Genomic DNA, 6,729 nt, shown 5'->3' with positions numbered 1-6,729 from the left:
CCCTCTGTAACTTCCAGATCTTTTATACCAGCTCCATCCCCTCCTCCTACTCTTTATCGTGAGAACCTCACCTCCTGAGCAAACATGTTCAGCCTCTTAGAGTCAGTTGTCAGGAAAGGTCTGGAATACCTTATCCTGCCTCTCCCCCAAAGAGTTACAGGTGGCAGGGTGGGGTCCACTCTGGGCCAAGGCCCAGATCTCAGGATGGGCAGAATAAACTTGACAAAGTTCATCAATGAAGGGTCAACAGCTTTGGGTGAGCAAGTTACTAATTGCTTCTGGGTGTAGTCTAAGGTGTCACCCCCCATTTCAGTGTTCCACAGGTGCTCCTACATGCAATCTATCATCTTTTAGGATAAACATGTCCTCATTGTGCTACATTTGAAATTTAGATTCTCCTGAAAAGGGATTATACACTCTACGCCCTGTACTTAGGAGTGCCTTCTGATTTCAGGCATTTTTTTTTCTTTCTCTTCCCTGCTATTTGATATGAATCAGATCCAAACGTAGAGAACAGTTGAAAGAATTGTACAATGAGCACATATACACCCACATAGATTCTACAGTGGTTAATATTTTTTATAATAGTTTATTGTCAAATTGGTTTCCATATAACACCCAGTGCCTCTCCCCACAAGTGCCCCCCACCATGACCATCACCCCCTTCCTCCCTCCCCCTCCCCTTTCAGTCCATGGTTCGTCTTCCGTATTCAGTAGTCCCTCACTCTTGATTTGTGTCCCTCACTCTTCACCACTCTCGTGGTTAATATTTTGCTGCAATTGCCTTTTTACCTCCATCTATCCATCCCCAATCTGCCAGACTATTCACAAAGCTTTTCTGACAAGGTAACGTGGTGCTGCTGGTGGACACTGAAGCCCTGTAGATCTCCCTCCTGGGAGACAGACAGTCAGGACAATGGGCACTGGGTAGCTGAGGAAGTAAAGGTCGATGGGTCCTCCTTTGGGGTAGTTCTCGTCACAGGGCCCTCGGGACCCCTGGGAGTCACAGCTGAATCTTCCTGAGGCTAAAACCCACACCGGGCAACATCTCCATCCCATAGGTTTTATTGAAGTCATAGCTTTCTTCTCTTCAGAGGCTCTTCACTTCCACTTCAGAGTCCAGGAAAGAATCCTGAGTTCTACTCCGTGACTCTCTAGGATGGGCTCTCAGACTTTCTGAGTCAGTGGCCCTCCCAAGCAGAGAGAAAGTGGGGCCCAGGGAAGGACTGGAGTCATTAGCTTGGTGACTGATGACTAGTGGCTGGACACACAAAGCATCCACCCCTCATAGACCTTCTAGGACTGAGGACTCTTCCCGGGAAAGCAAGAGAGCCCCTACCTTAGGACCCAGAAATAGGACAGAGTTCTTAGCCTGGAGATTCCGGGTACAAGGAGGGCAACCAGGGATGCATTGTCTGACCTCTCTGCTTCAAATTCAAAACAAGCATGTCCTAGTGACCTAACTTCTCCCCCATTCCAGCTGATGTTCTGTCTCTTGTTCTCCCTGGTTTTCCTTTTTTTCCTTCTTCTCTCTTTCCCTTTGTCTTGATCTTTCCCTCTCCTCTCCTGCTCTTAGGATTTTTGGTTACATTCCCTCTCTCCATACCTTTTTCCTTCTACCTCTTCTCTTTGTCTCTTCTCTTCATCCAAGCTCTCTCTCTAATTCTTTCCTGTGTCTCACCTCACTTTGTCTGCTTTCTTCTTCCTTATGAGGAGTATATCCCACAGGATGGAACCAAACCCTGGATATCAATGATGGCAGCTCAGGGGTGCCATGGTGGCTCTGTTTGTGAAGCATCTGACTTTGGCTCAGGTCATGATCTCACCACTCTTGGGTTTGAGTCCCATGTCAGGTTCTTTGCTGACAGCTCAGGGCCTGGATCCTGCTTTATTCTGTGTCCTTTGACCCCTTTTTACACCTCCTCCAAACATACCTTCTTTCTCTCTCTCTCTCTCTCTCTCTCTCTCTCTCTGAAAAAAAAAACATGAAAAAAACCAAGATGGCAGCACAGAGAGGTCCACAGTGAATGCCCTTGTGTTTCCATGCATGACACATCTGGGACCCTCAGAAGAGATGCCCCCACATAGGCTGTCATAGGTTCACTCTGAGGCACTGACCCACCTCTGCAGAGAGCAGAGTCTCCACCATGCCCATAGACTGGTCTCTGGGTTTCCCCTAGCAGGTCCACCAACCCCTGTCCAGGGTGTAAAGAGAGGACTTTATTCCAGTGGGAAGGGTTTCAGGGCTCATGGTTTGTGGGTCCCTGGGTCTGGCTAGACCATGGTGTGGCTAATGTTGGTTTGACGGCAAGTCAGTTCATTTGCTCCTGTTTGAAGTTGTCCCAGGTTACCCATGTGTCCCCCTGGGGGCCTACCTACCCGAGTCCTCCAGGCAGTGAAGGGCATCCTCTCCCCACACCTGAAGTCCTAAAGGCAGTGAACGTCCAAGCCTCCCCAAGCTTTCTACTCTAGCATGGCAGGTTACATTCTCTCTTTCTATTGCTGTCTTTTCTTCTTCTTGGATACAGGACTCCCTCAGCACATTTTTGGAGCATCTTTATTTTGGAGGCAGCATTCCAGATGCTGGGGAAACAGCCCCAGAGAAAGAGTTAAAAGTAGTGCAGGAGCTTTCACTTTAGGGTGAGGGATTAGTGGACAATTTAAGGACTGTCCTAAGAGGCCAGGCCAGGAGGAAATGAAGCAGAGTGAGCCAGGAGTAGGGCTGGGACACCTGCACCTCTGCCTGGACCCACCTGCTTGCACTCAGGTAACATTGTGAAGACCACAGGGGACAGAGGGACAGACCCAAAGCAGGCTCCAGGCTCTGAGCAGTTAGCAGACAGCCTGATGTGTGGCCTCAACTCACTGACCACAAGGTCATGACCTGAGCCAAAGGCAGACCCTTAACCGACTGAGCCACCTAGAAACCCCGGCAAGAGACATATCTTAACGCTTGATCTTACCCCATGATCCTCTGAACTTCAGTTTGCTCATCTGTGATAGGAGATAGAGTCTAACTGATTTGCATCAGGACCCTGGCACAGATCTGGCATACATAATACTGAGTAAACATTTAGTATTTTTCTCTCTTCAGTTCTCACAATATATGGTCTTTCTTTTTCATGTCTTTCAGATAAAGTTGATGAGGGCAGACCTTTTCTTTCTCATCTGCAGTTAGCTTTATATTTATGGTTTAGCTTAGTTCAGATCATGAAGATCTTTGTTAAATGCAGTATACAAGTTGAAAAAATAATATTTTTTATGTTTCTTTATTTTAGAGAGAGAGAGAGAGAGAGAAAGAGCCTGAGTGGAGCAGAAGCAGAGAGAGAGAGAGATTACGGAGAGAGACAGAGAGAGCATGAGTGGAGGAAGGGCAGAGAGAGAGAGAGAAAGAGAGAGAGAGAGAGAGAGGGAGGGAGGGAGGGAGAGGGAGAGAGAGACGGAGACAGAGAATCAGAAGTAGGCTCCTTGCTATCAGCACAGAGTCTGACTTGGGCTTGAATTCACAAACCACGAGATCAAGACCTGAGCCAAAGTCAGATGCTTAACTGACTGAGCGATTCATGTGCCCCCAAAATGATTTTTTTAAGCTGATGCATTTTTTTTTAGTAATATCCATACACAACATAGGGCTTAAACTCTTGACCCTGAGATCAAGAGTCACATGCTTGTCCTACTGAGTCAGCCAAGCGCTTCTCAAAGAAAGAATTTGTGTGAGTTTATTTGGACAACTAAAGTTAAAGTCACTTAGGACTGTTTTTTTTATTTTAATTATTTATTTTTGAGAGAGACAGAGAGAAAGGCAGAGAAGGACAGAGCACAAGTGGGTAGAGATAGAAAGAGAGGGTTCCACAGAAACCAAAGCAGTGTTCCAGGTTCTAAGCTGTCTGCCCAGAACCTGACACCAGACTCCAAACCACGAGCATGGGATCATGATCTGATCCAAAGTTGGACACTTTACCAAATGAGCCACCCAGCTGCCCTGGGAACCTCGTTTTAAATTCCCTTTATTGAGCTATGATTAAAGGTTAACTTTTTTAAGCCTCTGTGTATGGTCATAGTTTTTTTTTTTTTTTTAAGATTTTTTGTTAAGTAATCTCTACATCCAAGGTGGGTCTCAGCCTCACAACCGGAGATCAAGGTTGCTGTAGAGACTCAGTTAGCCAGGTGCCCCAACCTCTACCATTTTTGCCTTCGGCCTCCACACCTCTTATGGAATGGCTTGATCAGTTGCAACTCAATTGCAAAAATTGTTTTGTTTAATTTTTCCTTTGTTTCTTGTATTCCTTTTCCTCCTCATCAGGAGCACTCATAAAACAATATAACATCCAATGTTGTTACAACAATATCAAATGGGAATGAGGGGAGGTCATTCTACCAGGACATGGTAATTCTTGCTTTGTGTCGGGAAGAATTTAGATGAAATTATGAGCAGATTTCGTTTCCTTCATGTATGACTCAAGCTCAGACGGTCACCTGCTTTGCACATGAGTTCTGTATAGGTAGGAAGACAGTGGCAAGTAGAGTGTTTGAGAAGCACACAGACGGGGCTGGACTCCGAGCTGGGTCCCTGGGACAAGTTATTTCATTTCTCTCTGCTTCTGTTTTCTCATTAGAAAAAATATACACACAAACAAAAAGGCGATGATTTTGCCTCCCACCTCGGGTTGCTGTGGTTATGACTGAGTTAATGTAAGTAAAGTTCCAGAACACCACCTGATGCAAGCAAGTGTCAAGGAAGTTCTTATGTTCCTCATCATCTACGGAGTGGCTCCATTCTGTCCAGGTATGTTGTGGAGGGGATAAAGCTTAACATTTTCTTGAGACCATCTTCTCCACCAGAATCTGCCTGAGAACCTGAGTGCAGTGGACACATTGTGCATAGGAGTTGGGAAAATATGCGGTGGGCCCTTTGGCCCTCTTTTCTCCTGGGAACATCTGGTGGGTGGCCATGTATCACAGGATGCAGGGGTAGATGCTGACTATAGGCAGCCTCAGTAGAGAGTGGTCCTCAATAACTTCCCAAGTGGCATTATGGCAGAGAATAGGGACTCATGTCCCATACACAGTGGCCATTTGGGCAAGGTGCCCCTGCACATACTCAGTTCAATAGCTTCTGTGAGATCCTATAGGACCTGTTATCTTGTTTTTTTCTTTAAATTCTTTTTATGTTTATTTATATGTTTTGAGAGAGAGAGAGAACAAGTGGCAGAGCGGCAGAGAGGAAGGGCTAGACAGAGAGTTCCAAAAAGTCTCCACAATATCAGTGAGGAGCCTGATATAGGGCTGGAACTCATGAATTCTGAGATCATGACCTGAGCCAAAGTCAGATGCGCAATTGCCTGAGCAGCCCAGGTACCCCATGGTCCGTTATCTTCTGATGGGGCCAATGAGCTTTGGTTGCTGAGAACTGTTAAGGCACATAGAACAGGTGGGATCTAGGTAGAGTGAAGGAAGAATCCCAAGCAGGCTCCACACTGTCGGCACAAAGCCCAATAAGGGGCTCATTACGATGAGATTTTGACCTGAGCCAAAATCAAGAGATGGATAGCTAACCAATTCAGCCACCCATGCACCCCCCCAAAAATGTTAAGCTATGCTTTACATGATAGGACACAGTTAAGAATCAAAACATCCAATTTTGATTCCAGATCCTATCAGATCTTCTGGGTTTTAATATTTACCCTTCCCGTGTTTGGTTCGCTTTTGTTTAAAATTAAAATTAAAATTTTATTTTAGTAGGCCCTACTCCCACCACGAGGTTTGAACTCACAACCCTGAGATTAATAAGAGTCACATGCTCCACTCACTGAGCCAGCCAGGTGTCCTTAGTGTTTTTTTTTTTAAGGAATGACTAATTTAAAAAGAACACCCATAATCAAGTTGCTTAACCGATGGAGCTGCCCAGGTGCCCCCTTAACCTTTTATAGAATGTTTGTTTACATTTTTAGAGGCACCTGGGTGGCTCAGTTGCTTGAATGTCTGACTTCGGCTCAGTTCATCATCTCATGGAACATGAGTTCGAGCCCTGAGTTAGGCTGTGTGCTGACAGCTAACTCAGACCCTGGGGTCTTTCTTTAGGTCCTGTGTTTCCCTTTCTCTGACCCTCCCCTACTCACGCTGTCCTCTCTCATAAATATATAAAAACATTAAAACATTTTTAAGTTTATTTATATTTTTAGTAATCTCTATGCTCGATGTGGGGCTTAAACTCATGACCTCAAGACCAAGAGTCACATTCTATTTTGACTGAGCCAGGCAGGCACCCCATCTTAACCATTATTTTGGTCTTTGCAGTTCAGTGGTGTCAGGTGCAGGTTTTACTGTAAGGTTTACGATCTCATCTGATGATAATCACATCAGGTTGGCATATGTCCCAAAGCCAGGAGCCTTGGGACTCTCCATTTCCACCAACCCCATCCCATGCCACATTTTGTGCTCCTTCTGGTCCATCCTCATAACCATCAGGACAGAGCCTTGTAAGTCAGGCCTCCCTTGTGACCATCTTGTCAGACACTTACATTTCAAACTAGTTTTGTAGTCTTTCTCATGAAATGACTATCATTTGACAAAAGCAGATATTCAGCCCTAGTCAGAATTGTGTCCAGGTTGCTTGACAGACCAGGAATTTATACCTAGGCTTCTCCCGTCGCTCCCGTATCCATGGGTTGTGTGACTTTGGGCACAACACTGGCCATGTGTGGGGCCTCCGTGTCATCTCTCAGTGAG

Source organism: Suricata suricatta, chromosome 8 (assembly GCF_006229205.1).
Source record: "Suricata suricatta isolate VVHF042 chromosome 8, meerkat_22Aug2017_6uvM2_HiC, whole genome shotgun sequence".
Classification (NCBI taxonomy): Eukaryota; Metazoa; Chordata; class Mammalia; order Carnivora; family Herpestidae; genus Suricata; species Suricata suricatta.
This window is presented reverse-complemented; position numbering follows the sequence as displayed.